The sequence below is a fragment of the Oncorhynchus kisutch genome, unplaced genomic scaffold (genome assembly GCF_002021735.2).
Source record: "Oncorhynchus kisutch isolate 150728-3 unplaced genomic scaffold, Okis_V2 scaffold735, whole genome shotgun sequence".
NCBI classification, from domain to species: Eukaryota; Metazoa; Chordata; class Actinopteri; order Salmoniformes; family Salmonidae; genus Oncorhynchus; species Oncorhynchus kisutch.
This window is the reverse complement of record NW_022262680.1, coordinates 49,438-65,284: the sequence shown is the minus strand read 5'-3', so window position 1 is coordinate 65,284 and position 15,847 is coordinate 49,438. Positions and strand designations below refer to the sequence as shown.

General features: G+C 45.3%; 1 protein-coding gene across 3 annotated transcripts in view; it reads right to left on the bottom strand.

The window, feature by feature from the left end:
• LOC116361729 (tumor protein p53-inducible protein 11-like) overlaps positions 1 to 15,585 on the bottom strand; it is a 76,495-nt gene extending 60,910 nt beyond the window's left edge. For 2 of the 3 annotated variants that reach the window (XM_031816047.1, XM_031816049.1), the window contains exon 1: positions 15,475 to 15,585. The gene's annotated coding sequence lies outside the window, so the exon portion shown is untranslated. Of the gene's footprint in view, positions 1 to 6,476; positions 6,572 to 15,474 lie in introns of all 3 variants that reach the window. The other variant, XM_031816048.1, reaches the window with a different exon arrangement.
• Between the last annotated feature and the right edge of the window lie 262 nt (positions 15,586 to 15,847).

Here is a 15,847-nt window from a genome sequence, read left to right as displayed (position 1 = left end):
GAGGGTGAAGGGACAAGACAACATATTGAGGTGCCTTTGAACAGTGTACAGTAGTAGGTGTCAGGAACACTGGTTTGTGTCAAGAACTGCAACGCTGCTGGGTTTTTCACACTCAACAGTTTCCCTGTGTGTATTGAGAATGGTCCACCAACCAAAGGACATCCAGCCAACTTGACACAACTGTGGGAAGCATTGGAGTCAACATGGGCCAGCATCCCTGTGGAACGCTTTCCACACTTTGTAGAGTCCCTGTGGAAGGCTTTCAACACCTTGTAGAGTCCATACCCCGACAAAGTGAGGCTGTTCTGAGGGCTAAAGGGAGGAAGGTGTTCCTAATGTTTTGTACGCTCAGTGTTGATGTCCACACTATGAGGTTGGAATAATATTGTGAATTGTAAAAATGATGATAATGCCCTTTTAGTTTAAGTGCTGTTTGAGTCTGGGATGGAGTTCTGGTCGGCCCGGTAACATCCTCTTTAACCATGATGAGACCAGGCTGATGGAGTTCTGGTCGGCCCGGTAACATCCTCTTTAACCATGATGAGACCAGGCTGATGGAGTTCTGGTCGGCCCGGTAACATCCTCTTTAACCATGATGAGACCAGGCTGATGGAGTTCTGGTCGGCCCGGTAACATCCTCTTTAACCATGATGAGACCAGGCTGATGGAGTTCTGGTCGGCCCACAAAATGAGGTGGAAACTGAGCTGCACTTCCTAACCTCCTGCCAAAATTCAAAAACAAACCCAATTTTGCTAAACTCCCATATCTATTGAGTGAAATATCACAGTGTGACATCACAGCAGCAAGATGTGTGACCTGTTGCCACAAGAAAAGGGCAACCAGTGAAGAACAAACACCATTGTAAATAACTATTTGTACATTGTTACAACACTGTATATATACATATAATATGACATTTGAAATGTCTTTGTTTTGAAACTTTTGTGAGGTTAATGTTTATTGTTAATATTTGATAGATAATAAACAAAAGTGAAATAAGCTATTTCACTTGCTTTGGCAATGTTAACATATGTTTCCCATGACAATAAAGCCCCTTGAATTGAAAATGAGAGAGAGAGAAAGACAGAGACAGAGAGACGAGACAGAGAAAGTGACAAGGCAGAGAGACAGAGACAGAGAGACAGAGGGAGAGAGAAGAGGCAGAGGGAGAGAGATGAGGTAGAGAGAAGAGACAGAGACGAGGTAGAGAGACAGAGGGAGAGAGAAGAGGCAGAGGGAGAGAGATGAGGTAGAGAGAAGAGACAGAGACGAGGTAGAGAGACAGAGGGAGAGAGACGAGGTAGAGAGAAGAGACAGAGGGAGAGAGACAGAGACAGAGAGACAGAGACAGAGAGACAGAGGTAGAGAGAAGAGGCAGAGGGAGAGAGATGAGGTAGAGAGAAGAGACAGAGACGAGGTAGAGAGACAGAGGGAGAGAGACGAGGTAGAGAGACAGAGGGAGAGAGACGAGGTAGAGAGACAGAGGGAGAGAGACGAGGTAGAGAGACAGAGGGAGAGAGATGAGGTAGAGAGAAGAGACAGAGACGAGGTAGAGAGAAGAGACAGAGACGAGGTAGAGAGACAGAGGGAGAGAGACGAGGTAGAGAGACAGAGGGAGAGAGATGAGGTAGAGAGAAGAGACAGAGACGAGGTAGAGAGACGAGGTAGAGAGACAGAGGGAGAGAGACAGAGGTAGAGAGACAAGGTAGAGAGACAGAGGGAGAGAGATGAGGTAGAGAGACAGAGGGAGAGAGACGAGGTAGAGAGACAGAGGGAGAGAGACGAGGTAGAGAGACAGAGGGAGAGAGACGAGGTAGAGAGACGAGGTAGAGAGACGAGGTAGAGAGACGAGGGAGAGAGACGAGGTAGAGAGACGAGGTAGAGAGACGAGGTAGAGAGACGAGGTAGAGAGACGAGGTAGAGAGACAGAGGGAGAGAGACGAGGTAGAGAGACAGAGGGAGAGAGACAGAGGGAGAGAGACGAGGTAGAGAGACGAGGTAGAGAGACGAGGTAGAGAGACAGAGGGAGAGAGACGAGGTAGAGAGAAGAGACAGAGACGAGGTAGAGAGACAGAGGGAGAGAGACAGAGGGAGAGAGACGAGGTAGAGAGAAGTTCTAGAATCACATTATATATTATCTACCTCACTTGCTTTGGCAATGTTAACACATGTTTCCCATGCCAATAAAGCCCTTGAATTGAATTTAAATTGAGAAGAGGCAGAGGAAGAGAGACGAGGTAGAGAGACAGAGAGACGAGGTAGAGAGACAGAGACAGAGAGACGAGGTAGAGAGAGAGGTAGAGAGAGAGACAGAGACAGAGGGAGAGAGACGAGGTAGAGAGACAGAGACAGAGAGACGAGGTAGAGAGAGAGGTAGAGAGAGAGACTGAGACAGAGGGAGAGAGACGAGGTAGAGAGAGGGACAGAGAGACAGAAACAGGGAGAGACAGAAACAGGGAGAGACAGAGACAGAGAGAGACAGAGAGACAGAGACAGAGAGAGGGAGAAACAGAGAGCTAGGCTTTGTTTCCTGATCAAAGCTAATCAACAACAGAAGATTATATGTCCTGCCAGTTTTAACGTATTTACTTCCTGGTCTTTGATGTTTTGACGGTGTTACTGTAGTTCTAACACATTCATCTATTCAAGCTTCCACGACATGGTTCCTCAGAGAGCTCAGAGAGAAGCACTCAGGACGAGATGAGTAGGCAGACAGGACGTGTGAATCAATCAGTGAAATCAATCAGTGAGAAGCTCTCTCCTCTCTCTCTTTCCTTCTCCCTCGTCTCCTGTCTCTCTGTCCTTCTACCTTCCTCCCTGTCTTTCTCCTCTCCCCCCATCCCATCTCTCTCCTCTCTCCCTTTCCTTCTCCCTCGTCTCCTGTCTCTCTGTCCTTCTACCTTCCTCCCTGTCTTTCTCCTCTCCCCCCATCCCATCTCTCTCCTCCCCCCCATCCCATCTCTCTCCTCTCTCCCTTTCCTTCTCCCTCGTCTCCTGTCTCTCTGTCCTTCTACCTTCCTCCCTGTCTTTCTCCTCTCCCCCCCATCCCATCTCTCTCCTCTCTCCCTTTCCTTCTCCCTCGTCTCCTGTCTCTCTGTCCTTCTACCTTCCTCCCTGTCTTTCTCCTCTCCCCCCATCCCATCTCTCTCCTCTCTCCCTTTCCTTCTCCCTCGTCTCCTGTCTCTCTGTCCTTCTACCTTCCTCCCTGTCTTTCTCCTCTCCCCCCCATCCCATCTCTCTCCTCCCCCCCATCCCATCTCTCTCCTCCCCCCCCATCCCATCTCTCTCCTCCCCCCCATCCCATCTCTCTCCTCTCTCCCTTTCCTTCTCCCTCGTCTCCTGTCTCTCTGTCCTTCTACCTTCCTCCCTGTCTTTCTCCTCTCCCCCCATCCCATCTCTCTCCTCTCCCTCTTTCCTTCTCCCTCGTCTCCTGTCTCTCTGTCCTTCTACCTTCCTCCCTGTCTTTCTCCCCCCCCCCATCCCATCTCTCTCACTCTCTCAATTCAAGGGGTTTTATTCACATGGGAAACATACGTTAACATTTGCAAAGCAAGTGAGGTAGATAATATACAAAAGTGAAATAAACAATAAAAATTAACAGTAAACATTACACATACAGACGTTTCAAAAGAATAAAGACATGACAGACGTCATATTACGTCTATATACAGTGTTGTCTCTCCCTTTCTCCCTGTCCTGAATGACGTGGCAACTTCAGCCTGCCAGACACGTGGCTAGTTGGCTCTATCAGACACATAATGAGTGGCATTGTGAGAAGCACAAAGCCAAACACATTACTAGCTGTGTCAGAACCAGATGAATAGAACTGGCTCAGTTGGCACCAGAATACTGCTGCTATGGAGATTAAATACAACCCAAGTCTGAGTCAGGATCATTTTTTAATAAACTTTTAAATGAATGATGTCTAGCCTAATAGATTCTTCAAGAATATGACTTCCAAATTCTTCATGAGCAAAAAGTGTATTTCACCACCAGAACCCATTATAATCTTAGTTCAACTGTATTTGATTACCAGAACCCATTATAATCTTAGTTCAACTGTATTTCACAACCAGAACCCATTATAATCTTAGTTCAACTGTATTTGACTACCAGAACCCATTATAATCTTAGTTCAACTGTATTTCACAACCAGAACCCATTATAATCTTAGTTCAACTGTATTTGTCCACCAGAATCCATTATAATCTTAGTTCAACTATATTCTACCACCAGAACCCATTATAATCTTAGTTCAACTGTATTCTACCACCAGAACCCATTATAATCTTAGTTCAACTGTATTCTACCACCAGAACCCATTATAATCTTAGTTCAACTGTATTCTACCACCAGAACCCATTATAATCTTACTAAACTAACGCTGTATAGCCTCCTAACATGGTGAACCGTATCATCTTGATATCATGGCTGGTCAGTCCTTGCATCCATAGTTCTGTCCTTACCTTTCTCCAGGACCATCCCCTCAGCTGTTTACCAAAAAAGAGGGTACCGGGTCGGAACTTTACTGTTGCTTGAATCCGTGATGGGCCCCTTTCAAGCCCGGTGCCGCTCGCTAGTGTAATTAGGGCCTTATTTTAGGCCCTTTGGCAGCCATGAAAAAGCACTTTGTCTGTGAGAGGTGGAGAGATCAGCAGAGCAGAGGTCTGCATCGAAAACGGCACACTACTATAGACCAGTGCCCTATTCCCTATATAGTGGTACTACTACAGACCAGAGCCCTATTCCCTATATAGTGGTACTACTATAGACCAGAGCCCTATTCCCTATATAGTGGTACTACTATAGACCAGAGCCCTATTCCCTATATAGTGGTACTACTATAGACCAGAGCCCTATTCCCTATATAGTGCACTACTTTAGACCAGAGCCCTATTCCCTATATAGTGGTACTACTATAGACCAGAGCCCTATTCCCTATATAGTGGTACTACTATAGACCAGATTCCCTATATAGTGGTACTACTATAGACCAGGGCCCTATTCCCTATATAGACCATTGCCCTACTCCCTATATAGTGGTACTACTATAGACCAGTGCCCTATTCCCTATATAGTGGTACTACTATAGACCAGAGCCCTATTCCCTATATAGTGTACTACTATAGACCAGTGCCCTATTCCCTATATAGTGGTACTACTATAGACCAGGGCCCTATTCCCTATATAGTGTACTACTATAGACCAGAGCCCTATTCCCTATATAGTGGTACTACTATAGACCAGAGCCCTATTCCCTATATAGTGGTACTACTATAGACCAGGGCCCTATTCCCTATATAGACCAGTGCCCTATTCCCTATATAGTGGTACTACTATAGACCAGGGCCCTATTCCATATATAGTGGTACTACTATAGACTAGTGCCCTATTCCCTATATAGTGTACTACTATAGACTAGTGCCCTATTCCCTATATAGTGGTACTACTATAGACCAGAGACCTATTCCATATATAGTGGTACTACTATAGACCAGAGCCCTATTCCCTATATAGTGGTACTACTATAGACCAAAGCCCTATATAGTGGTACTACTATAGACCAGAGCCCTATTTAGTGGTACTACTATAGACCAGAGCCCTATATAGTGGTACTACTATAGACCAGAGCCCTATATAGTGGTACTACTATAGACCAGAGCCCTATTCCCTATATAGTGGTACTACTATAGACCAGAGCCCTATTCCCTATATAGTGGTACTACTATAGACCAGAGCCCTATTCCTTATATAGTGTACTACTATAGACCAGTGCCCTATTCCCTATATAGTGGTACTACTATAGACCAGATTCCCTATATAGTGGTACTACTATAGACCAGGGCCCTATTCCCTATATAGACCAGTGCCCTATTCCCTATATAGTGGTACTACTATAGACCAGGGCCCTATTCCCTATATAGTGTACTACTATAGACCAGTGCCCTATTCCCTATATAGTGGTACTACTATAGACCAGAGCCCTATATAGTGGTACTACTATAGACCAGAGCCCTATATAGTGGTACTACTACAGACCAGAGCCCTATATAGTGGTACTACTATAGACCAGAGCCCTATTCCCTATATAGTGGTACTACTATAGACCAGAGCCCTATTCCCTATATAGTGGTACTACTATAGACCAGAGCCCTATTCCCTATATAGTGGTACTACTATAGACCAGAGCCCTATTCCCTATATAGTGGTACTACTATAGACCAGAGCCCTATTCCCTATATAGTGTACTACTATAGACCAGAGCCCTATTCCCTATATAGTGGTACTACTATAGACCAGAGCCCTATTCCCTATATAGTGGTACTACTATAGACCAGAGCCCTATTCCCTATATAGTGCTCTAGTTTTGACCAGGACCCTATTCCCTATATAGTGGTACTACTATAGACCAGAGCCCTATTTCCTATATAGTGCACTACTTTTGACCAGGAATGCTAATCGTATCGGTTTCTACCTCAGGAAAGGATGTCGGACCAATCTGAGATGGTGGGTGAGGAAGCGATCTTCCTCGTGGTCTTCCTCGTGAGGTGGAATGACCCAACTACCTTCCTGTCAGCATGATGATGGAGGAGATGGTCATTATATACACACACACACACCATCACAATCACACACCATCACAATCACACACCATCACAATCACAAACCATCACAAACCATCACAATGACACACACAATCACAAACCATCACAATGACACACACAATCACACACCATCACAATCACATCACACACACACACACACACTACATTGGCACTCCCACAGAAAACCCAAACACATTCACACACACCGACACAGCACAAACACACACACTCTTCATTTGTTATTATCTATCCTGATGTCTAGTCACATTACCCTGCCTTCATGTACATATCTACCTCAAATACCTCATTATTATCTATCCTGATGTCTAGTCACATTACCCTGCCTTCATGTACATATCTACCTCTAATACCTTATTATTATCTATCCTGATGTCTAGTCACTTTACCCTGCCTTCATGTACATATCTACCTCAAATACCTTATTATTATCTATCCTGATGTCTAGTCACATTACCCTGCCTTCATGTACATATCTACCTCTAATACCTTATTATTATCTATCCTGATGTCTAGTCACTTTACCCTGCCTTCATGTACATATCTACCTCTAATACCTCATTAACTATGCTGCTGCTCCAGTTTCAACTGTTCTGCCTTATTATTATTCGACAATGCTGGTCATTTATGAACATTTGAACATCTTGGCCATGTTCTGTTATAATCTCCACCCGGCACAGCCAGAAGAGGACTGGCCACCCCTCATAGCCTGGTTCCTCTCTAGGTTTCTTCCTAGGTTTTGGCCTTTCTAGGGAGTTTTTCCTAGCCACTGTGCTTCTACACCTGCATTGCTTGCTGTTTGGACAACAGAGAGAGAAAGATAAAGCCCTGAACAGAGAGGGTGAGCAACAGAGAGAGAGATAAAGCCCTGAACAGAGAGGGTGAGCAACAGAGAGAGAGATAAAGCCCTGAACAGAGAGGGTGAGCAACAGAGAGAGTGAACAGCAGAGAGAGAGATAAAGCCCTGAACAGAGAGGGTGAACAACAGAGAGAGAGAGAGAGAGATAAAGCCCTGAACAGAGGGTGAGCAACAGAGAGAGAGAGAGATAAAGCCCTGAACAGAGGGGGGATAGTGTAGTATGACTTCACTCCCAGTCACAGTCAGTCTCACAAAGGGACATTGATTTGAGATGTAACCAATGAAAGGACTCAGCTCAGCATGGTCCAACAGTAGCCTACACTGTGACAATCTCAGAAGGTGCAACTGTTTGGTTATGTCCCAAATGGAACAGTATTCCCTATATAGTGCACTACTATAGACCAGAGAGGCAAAACTCCCTTCACTACCAGGCTAAAAGGAGAGGCAAAACTCCCTTCACTACCAGGCTAAAAGGAGAGGCAAAACTCCCTTCACTACCAGGCTAAAAGGAGAGGCAAAACTCCCTTCACTAACAGGCTAAAAGGAGAGGTAAAACTCCCTACCTGACTAAAAGGAGAGGCAAAACTCCCTTCACTACCAGGCTAAAAGGAGAGGTAAAACTCCCTACCCGACTAAAAGGAGAGGCAAAACTCCCTTCACTACCAGGCTAAAAGGAGAGGTAAAACTCCCTACCCGACTAAAAGGAGAGGCAAAACTCCCTTCACTACCAGGCTAAAAGGAGAGGCAAAACTCCCTACCAGGCTAAAAGGAGAGGCAAAACTCCCTTCACTACCAGGCTAAAAGGAGAGGCAAAACTCCCTTCACTACCAGGCTAAAAGGAGAGGCAAAACTCCCTTCACTACCAGGCTAAAAGGAGAGGCAAAACTCCCTTCACTACCAGGCTAAAAGGAGAGGCAAAACTCCCTTCACTACCAGGCTAAAAGGAGAGGCAAAACTCCCTTCACTACCAGGCTAAAAGGAGAGGCAAAACTCCCTTCACTACCAGGCTAAAAGGAGAGGCAAAACTCCCTTCACTACCAGGCTAAAAGGAGAGGCAAAACTCCCTTCACTACCAGGCTAAAAGGAGAGGCAAAACTCCCTTCACTAACAGGCTAAAAGGAGAGGTAAAACTCCCTACCTGACTAAAAGGAGAGGCAAAACTCCCTTCACTACCAGGCTAAAAGGAGAGGTAAAACTCCCTACCCGACTAAAAGGAGAGGCAAAACTCCCTTCACTACCAGGCTAAAAGGAGAGGCAAAACTCCCTACCTGACTAAAAGGAGAGGCAAAACTCCCTTCACTACCAGGCTAAAAGGAGAGGCAAAACTCCCTTCACTACCAGGCTAAAAGGAGAGGCAAAACTCCCTTCACTACCAGGCTAAAAGGAGAGGCAAAACTCCCTTCACTACCAGGCTAAAAGGAGAGGCAAAACTCCCTTCACTACCAGGCTAAAAGGAGAGGCAAAACTCCCTTCACTACCAGGCTAAAAGGAGAGGCAAAACTCCCTTCACTACCAGGCTAAAAGGAGAGGCAAAACTCCCTTCACTACCAGGCTAAAAGGAGAGGCAAAACTCCCTTCACTACCAGGCTAAAAGGAGAGGTAAAACTCCCTACCCGACTAAAAGGAGAGGCAAAACTCCCTTCACTACCAGGCTAAAAGGAGAGGTAAAACTCCCTACCCGACTAAAAGGAGAGGCAAAACTCCCTTCACTACCAGGCTAAAAGGAGAGGTAAAACTCCCTACCCGACTAAAAGGAGAGGCAAAACTCCCTTCACTACCAGGCTAAAAGGAGAGGCAAAACTCCCTTCACTACCAGGCTAAAAGGAGAGGCAAAACTCCCTTCACTCCCAGGCTAAAAGGAGAGTCAAAACTCCCTTCACTACCAGGCTAAAAGGAGAGGCCAAACTCCCTACCCGACTAAAAGGAGAGGCCAAACTCCCTACCCGACTAAAAGGAGAGGCCAAACTCCCTACCCGACTAAAAGGAGGTAAAACTCACTACCCGACTAAAAGGAGAGGTAAAACTCACTACCCGACTAAAAGGAGGCAAAACTCCCTTCACTACCAGGCTAAAAGGAGAGACAAAACTCCCTTCACTACCAGGCTAAAAGGAGAGACAAAACTCCCTTCACTACCAGGCTAAAAGGAGAGGCAAAACTCCCTTCACTACCAGGCTAAAAGGAGAGGCAAAACTCCCTTCACTACCAGGCTAAAAGGAGAGGCAAAACTCCCTTCACTACCAGGCTAAAAGGAGAGGCAAAACTCCCTTCACTAACAGGCTAAAAGGAGAGGTAAAACTCCCTACCTGACTAAAAGGAGAGGCAAAACTCCCTTCACTACCAGGCTAAAAGGAGAGGTAAAACTCCCTACCCGACTAAAAGGAGAGGCAAAACTCCCTTCACTACCAGGCTAAAAGGAGAGGCAAAACTCCCTACCTGACTAAAAGGAGAGGCAAAAGTCCCTTCACTACCAGGCTAAAAGGAGAGGCAAAAGTCCCTTCACTACCAGGCTAAAAGGAGAGGCAAAACTCCCTTCACTACCAGGCTAAAAGGAGAGGCAAAACTCCCTTCACTACCAGGCTAAAAGGAGAGGCAAAACTCCCTTCACTACCAGGCTAAAAGGAGAGGCAAAACTCCCTTCACTACCAGGCTAAAAGGAGAGGCAAAACTCCCTTCACTACCAGGCTAAAAGGAGAGGCAAAACTCCCTTCACTAACAGGCTAAAAGGAGAGGCAAAACTCCCTACCTGACTAAAAGGAGAGGCAAAACTCCCTTCACTACCAGGCTAAAAGGAGAGGTAAAACTCCCTACCCGACTAAAAGGAGAGGCAAAACTCCCTTCACTACCAGGCTAAAAGGAGAGGCAAAACTCCCTACCTGACTAAAAGGAGAGGCAAAACTCCCTTCACTACCAGGCTAAAAGGAGAGGCAAAACTCCCTTCACTACCAGGCTAAAAGGAGAGGCAAAACTCCCTTCACTACCAGGCTAAAAGGAGAGGCAAAACTCCCTTCACTACCAGGCTAAAAGGAGAGGCAAAACTCCCTTCACTACCAGGCTAAAAGGAGAGGCAAAACTCCCTTCACTACCAGGCTAAAAGGAGAGGCAAAACTCCCTTCACTACCAGGCTAAAAGGAGAGGCAAAACTCCCTTCACTACCAGGCTAAAAGGAGAGGCAAAACTCCCTTCACTACCAGGCTAAAAGGAGAGGTAAAACTCCCTACCCGACTAAAAGGAGAGGCAAAACTCCCTTCACTACCAGGCTAAAAGGAGAGGTAAAACTCCCTACCCGACTAAAAGGAGAGGCAAAACTCCCTTCACTACCAGGCTAAAAGGAGAGGTAAAACTCCCTACCCGACTAAAAGGAGAGGCAAAACTCCCTTCACTACCAGGCTAAAAGGAGAGGCAAAACTCCCTTCACTACCAGGCTAAAAGGAGAGGCAAAACTCCCTTCACTCCCAGGCTAAAAGGAGAGTCAAAACTCCCTTCACTACCAGGCTAAAAGGAGAGGCCAAACTCCCTACCCGACTAAAAGGAGAGGCCAAACTCCCTACCCGACTAAAAGGAGAGGCCAAACTCCCTACCCGACTAAAAGGAGGTAAAACTCACTACCCGACTAAAAGGAGAGGTAAAACTCACTACCCGACTAAAAGGAGGCAAAACTCCCTTCACTACCAGGCTAAAAGGAGAGACAAAACTCCCTTCACTACCAGGCTAAAAGGAGAGACAAAACTCCCTTCACTACCAGGCTAAAAGGAGAGGCAAAACTCCCTTCACTACCAGGCTAAAAGGAGAGGCAAAACTCCCTTCACTACCAGGCTAAAAGGAGAGGCAAAACTCCCTTCACTACCAGGCTAAAAGGAGAGGCAAAACTCCCTTCACTAACAGGCTAAAAGGAGAGGTAAAACTCCCTACCTGACTAAAAGGAGAGGCAAAACTCCCTTCACTACCAGGCTAAAAGGAGAGGTAAAACTCCCTACCCGACTAAAAGGAGAGGCAAAACTCCCTTCACTACCAGGCTAAAAGGAGAGGCAAAACTCCCTACCTGACTAAAAGGAGAGGCAAAAGTCCCTTCACTACCAGGCTAAAAGGAGAGGCAAAAGTCCCTTCACTACCAGGCTAAAAGGAGAGGCAAAACTCCCTTCACTACCAGGCTAAAAGGAGAGGCAAAACTCCCTTCACTACCAGGCTAAAAGGAGAGGCAAAACTCCCTTCACTACCAGGCTAAAAGGAGAGGCAAAACTCCCTTCACTACCAGGCTAAAAGGAGAGGCAAAACTCCCTTCACTACCAGGCTAAAAGGAGAGGCAAAACTCCCTTCACTAACAGGCTAAAAGGAGAGGCAAAACTCCCTACCTGACTAAAAGGAGAGGCAAAACTCCCTTCACTACCAGGCTAAAAGGAGAGGTAAACTCCCTACCCGACTAAAAGGAGAGGCAAAACTCCCTTCACTACCAGGCTAAAAGGAGAGGCAAAACTCCCTACCTGACTAAAAGGAGAGGCAAAACTCCCTTCACTACCAGGCTAAAAGGAGAGGCAAAACTCCCTTCACTACCAGGCTAAAAGGAGAGGCAAAACTCCCTTCACTACCAGGCTAAAAGGAGAGGCAAAACTCCCTTCACTACCAGGCTAAAAGGAGAGGCAAAACTCCCTTCACTACCAGGCTAAAAGGAGAGGCAAAACTCCCTTCACTACCAGGCTAAAAGGAGAGGCAAAACTCCCTTCACTACCAGGCTAAAAGGAGAGGCAAAACTCCCTTCACTACCAGGCTAAAGGAGAGGCAAAACTCCCTTCACTACCAGGCTAAAAGGAGAGGTAAAACTCCCTACCCGACTAAAAGGAGAGGCAAAACTCCCTTCACTACCAGGCTAAAAGGAGAGGTAAAACTCCCTACCCGACTAAAAGGAGAGGCAAAACTCCCTTCACTACCAGGCTAAAAGGAGAGGTAAAACTCCCTACCCGACTAAAAGGAGAGGCAAAACTCCCTTCACTACCAGGCTAAAAGGAGAGGCAAAACTCCCTTCACTACCAGGCTAAAAGGAGAGGCAAAACTCCCTTCACTCCCAGGCTAAAAGGAGAGTCAAAACTCCCTTCACTACCAGGCTAAAAGGAGAGGCCAAACTCCCTACCCGACTAAAAGGAGAGGCCAAACTCCCTACCCGACTAAAAGGAGGTAAAACTCACTACCCGACTAAAAGGAGAGGTAAAACTCACTACCCGACTAAAAGGAGGTAAAACTCACTACCCGACTAAAAGGAGAGGCCAAACTCACTACCCGACTAAAAGGAGAGGTAAAACTCACTACCCGACTAAAAGGAGAGGTAAAACTCACTACCCGACTAAAAGGAGAGGTAAAACTCACTACCCGACTAAAAGGAGAGGTAAAACTCACTACCCGACTAAAAGGGGGTAAAACTCACTACCCGACTAAAAGGAGGTAAAACTCACTACCCGACTAAAAGGAGGTAAAACTCACCACCCGACTAAAAGGAGGTAAAACTCACCACCCGACTAAAAGGAGAGGCCAAACTCACTACCCGACTAAAAGGAGAGGCCAAACTCACTACCCGACTAAAAGGAGAGGCCAAACTCCCTACCTGACTAAAAGGAGGTAAAACTCACTACCTGACTAAAAGGAGAGGTAAAACTCCCTACCCGACTAAAAGGAGAGGTAAAACTCACCACCTGACTAAAAGGAGGTAAAACTCACCACCTGACTAAAAGGAGAGGTAAAACTCACTACCCGACTAAAAGGAGGTAAAACTCACTACCCGACTAAAAGGAGGTAAAACTCACTACCCGACTAAAAGGAGGTAAAACTCACTACCCGACTAAAAGGAGGTAAAACTCACTACCCGACTAAAAGGAGGTAAAACTCACTACCCGACTAAAAGGAGGTAAAACTCACTACCCGACTAAAAGGAGGTAAAACTCACTACCTGACTAAAAGGAGAGGCCAAACTCACTACCCGACTAAAAGGAGAGGTAAAACTCACTACCCGACTAAAAGGAGAGGCCAAACTCACTACCCGACTAAAAGGAGAGGCCAAACTCACTACCCGACTAAAAGGAGAGGCCAAACTCACTACCCGGCTAAAAGGAGAGGCCAAACTCCCTACCTGACTAAAAGGTGGTAAAACTCAATACCCGACTAAAAGGAGAGGCCAAACTCACTACCCGACTAAAGGAGAGGCCAAACTCACTACCCGACTAAAAGGAGAGGCCAAACTCCCTACCTGACTAAAAGGAGGTAAAACTCACTACCCGACTAAAAGGAGAGGCCAAACTCACTACCCGACTAAAAGGAGAGGCCAAACTCACTACCCGACTAAAAGGAGAGGCCAAACTCCCTACCTGACTAAAAGGAGGTAAAACTCACTACCCGACTAAAAGGAGAGGCCAAACTCCCTACCCGACTAAAAGGAGAGGTAAAACTCACCACCTGACTAAAAGGAGGTAAAACTCACCACCTGACTAAAAGGAGGTAAAACTCACCACCTGACTAAAAGGAGGTAAAACTCACCACCTGACTAAAAGGAGGTAAAACTCACCACCTGACTAAAAGGAGGTAAAACTCACCACCTGACTAAAAGGAGGTAAAACTCACTACCCGACTAAAAGGAGGTAAAACTCACTACCCGACTAAAAGGAGGTAAAACTCACCACCTGACTAAAAGGAGGTAACTCACCACCTGACTAAAAGGAGGTAAAACTCACCACCTGACTAAAAGGAATGCACGGATTACGGTACATACTTCTGCGTGCGAAATCCTCATCAAACATGAACAGCAAACATTTTGAACATATAAGCAATGGTTCATTGGATCAGTCTAAAACGTTTCACATACACTGCCGCCATCTAGTGGCCAAAGTCTAAATTGCGCCTGGGCTGGAATAATAACATTATGGCCTTTCTCTTGTATTTCAAAGATGATGGTAAAAAACAAATGTCTTTGGCCAATTTCTTTGTATTTTCTTTTACCAGATCTATTATGTTTTATTCTACTAAATTAATTTAACATTTCCACAAACTTCAAAGTGTTTCCTTTCAAATGGTACCAAGAATATGCATATCCTTGCTTCAGGTCCTGAGGTACAGTCAGTTAGATTTGGGTATGTCATCTCAGGCGAAAATTGAAGAAAATAAAGGGGGGCGGATGCTTGGTTAATGTACATGACATTATGTGATTATTTTTTTATTTTTTTTAACCTTTATTTAACCAGGCAAGTCAGTTAAGAACACATTCTTATTTTCAATGACGGCCTGGGAACAGTGGGTTAACTGCCTGTTCAGGGGCAGAACGACAGATTTGTACCTTGTCAGCTCGGGGGTTTGAACTCGCAACCTTCCGGTTACTAGTCCAACGCTCTAACCACTAGGCTACACTGTATAGTGTTAATGTATAGGCAGCTATCCAACATCATTGGATGTGGATGAGAGGAGGACGAGAAGGGGGAAGGGGATGACAAGGAGGACATACCACATTATTAACCCGGAGATATCCGCCTCCTGGCTGTTGTAAAACACGTGGGAATGAGAACAATTCAGGCTGCGTAGTCTGATGTAGTAAAGAGTAGACGCTTCTCCATAGTAAGAATTAGCCATACAATTACAAGACAACAGCAAACAAGTGTATTGCATCCTACACACGCGGGAAAACAGTCAAATGCGGATGAAAAGCTAAATAACATGTTGAAATCAATGAAAATCAACAAAGATGTTTTCTCTGTAATATTTAGGAGGATTTGATATATATTTACGAGTTGTTCAATGCGTAAACGCAATCATTTAGTCCATGTCGCCCAGTCTGTATGAAAGTTAAGTCATGTGTGTAAAAACACAACATTGTTTACATAAATCGTCAGTCCACTTCACTTCGTGTCTATAAATGAAACCTTGTAACGTTTCATAAAATAACATACTCACAATAACACCACGAACACTTATTCTATTTTTTTTTAAAGTAGTAATCGTAGTTGTTTTTCGAGCGCCTTACCTTGTAGACAAGGAACTTTCCTTCCAATAGTTTACAGATCCAAGGCAGTATGTCTCTCGCAGAGCGCCACGCTGACTACAGTCCAAACAGAACCCAACACATTTACCGTAAAGGTATGACAACCGGATTGCGCGGCGCAAAGGTATGTACCGTAATCCGTGGACTACACAACGCCAAGGAATAATTATTGATTGACAGGTTGAATTAATGCCATATTTCATGAATCCATGTCGTCCATTTGAGTTTTTAATCTGAATATATACAGTTATAATACAGAAGTAATAGTACAGGTATATGCAATATAGAGCTTACTTTACATAAAAATATATTGACAACCTTGCTATGACATATCTAGTATTATAGCTAGTTTTTT